This window comes from Pteropus alecto, unplaced genomic scaffold (assembly GCF_000325575.1).
Source record: "Pteropus alecto unplaced genomic scaffold, ASM32557v1 scaffold20, whole genome shotgun sequence".
Lineage (NCBI taxonomy): Eukaryota > Metazoa > Chordata > Mammalia > Chiroptera > Pteropodidae > Pteropus > Pteropus alecto.
In genome coordinates, this window is record NW_006436298.1 from 6,839,916 (window position 1) to 6,842,369 (window position 2,454).

General features: G+C 42.8%; 1 pseudogene; it reads left to right on the forward strand.

Moving 5' to 3' along the window:
• Nucleotides 1–264: 264 nt before the first annotated feature.
• LOC102884241 lies at nucleotides 265–2,454 on the forward strand (annotated as a pseudogene).

The window sequence follows — 2,454 nt, forward strand, 5'->3', positions numbered from 1 at the left end:
CTTCCGGTTGAAAATGTCTAAATATGAATTATTTCTCTCCATCTTCTCATTTGCATCTTCCTGATTGTTCCTGTAGATAATTACTGTTTTTCATTTTTAACTGCCACATTGGGGGGGGAGGAAATATTATTTTATTAAAATTACTGGGGTGACATTGATTAATAAAATCAAATAGGTATCAAGTGTACAATTCAATAATACATCATGCGTATATTGCATTAACTGCCTACATTTAATGCCTGTGAAAAATTTCGCATAGTAGTGATGCAGGACGGGGCGAATTCCCCCGAGTGGGGACTCAAGTCCTGCACCGAGAGAGGGAAGATCCTGACTCTGCACAGGAAAGAATTCAAGCGCGTGCCGGAGTTAGAGACAAAAAGAAAGTTTATTAGAGAAGGAATAATGCTTCATAGACAGAGCGGTCTTCTCCCAGAGACAGAGAATGAGACCCACGTGTTTGAAGAATTGAGGTTTATAATTGATTCTTAGTTTCTATAAAAAATTACAGCTTAAAGTCTGTTTCCCTGTTTTCCTTTCATGGTATGAGTATGCAGCATTAAAGGTATGGGTAAATAGTTGTTAGTAATCTTAGCAAGAATATCCTTCATTCTGTAAGTTCCCTGTGATCTGGCCTTAGGGCTGATCAGCCAGGTTCCTGTGTCTAGCAGCACATTGCAGGCTCTCAATACCACCTGGTTTAATATTTATAGTCAATTTGTATAGTTCTTATGCCTCTTCACTTTTTTAGTAGAATCCCTGAGCACTAAGAGTTCAAACCCTGAAAACGATCCACGACTTCCCTTTATAGCTTTGCAGTTGTAGTGTGAAGCCCAGTGTTCCTCTGAGAATTCAAGAGCACTCACACCCTCATTTTCCTTCCTGCCTGGTCGGGGCAGATATGGAATTATTAAACATTGTCTTATTTTCCTTTTCTGCTTTCAAATAGAGGGTAAGAATATATTTGGCATCAGGCAAAGTCATCTGATGAGTTTGGAGTAGCTTTCTCCACTAAGGTGCAACATATTAAGAGTTGATTTTTACAAGCATTGTACTGCTCCTCAGTCTGAAAATGCACTTACAAAATCTATGAGCTGCTTATTGTTATTCAAGGTTTGGTACCATACCACCAGTACCATTCAGTGTTCTTAATTGCAAACAACAACTTCCACTCTGACTAGTTCATGCAGAAATTATTAAAGGATATTGGGTAATTCACAGAACCTCTTAGAGAACCAGAGAGGACCAAAAACACCACTGCCACTGCCACTTGGCACCAACAATGCTCAGTAATGAACACCAGAAGCTCTGGCACTCCAACTTCCAAAGTACTGGATGCCTCCTCTCAAATAGAAAATCAGTTCTCCACTCTCTGCCTCCTCAGCTGAAGTCAAGCCACACCTGCATATGTCTGATTGGTGAAACCCAGGTCACATGCTAGAACCCTAGCTATAGGGAAGTCTGGAAATGTGAGCTTTCTGGCTTCAACCTTGAGAAGGTAGAACACATAATGTGTGAAATAACAAAAATATATGTAGCTTTGCAGTGGACATTATCACTAAGTCCTTTGTCCATACCCCCTTGGATCCCTTTCCCATTTTCATACATGCCATGAGCACACCTAACAAACAGTGCCTTCCTGTCTTAGTCAGAGAACTGCTCCCAAATCCTTTGTGCTATGGTCTGAATGTTTATGTCTCTCTAAATTCATATGTGGAGATCCTAACACCCAAAGTAATGGTATTAAGTGGTGGGCCTAAAGGAAGTTAATAGGTCATGCAGACAGAGCCCTCATGATTGGGATTAGTGACCTTATGAAAAAGGCTTCAGACCTTTCCAGTGGCCATTCTTCCTCCAAGAAGGCCAATAGGCAGCAGTCATGGTGCCCAAATGAAATGACATGACCCAAAAGCCCCAAAAGATCTGTGGAGACAAGGCCCAGCAAGCCAAAGCACAGGGCATCACTCGCCTCCGTGCCCCAACCCATCCAATCTATAGTGAGATGCCCCATGATGAGGTACCATACCAAAGTGAGATCCAGCAGGGGCTTCAGCTTAGAAGAATTATAGGTGGCCAGCATCCACAAGAAGGTGACCTGGACCACTGAGATTTCAATGGATCTGAAGAGTTGGAGCAAGACCTCTGAGTCCCTGCAGGCTAATATGCCATGGCTGAAGGAGTGTCACTTCAAGGTCATCCTCTTCTCCGGGAAGCCCTCAGCCCCCAAGAAGGGAGACAGCTCTGCTGAGGAACCAAATTGTCTAACCAGCTGATAGAATCAGTCATGCCCATATGGAACGTCTACAAGATGGAGAAAGCCACGGTCATGTCACCACAGAGAAGAACTTCAAGGTGCTTGCCAGTCTTCGCATGGCCAGGAATAATGTCTCGCTCTTTGGCATCCAGGCAAAAAGGTCCAAAGAAGCTGCAGATCAGGATGTTGAAAAGAAAAAATAA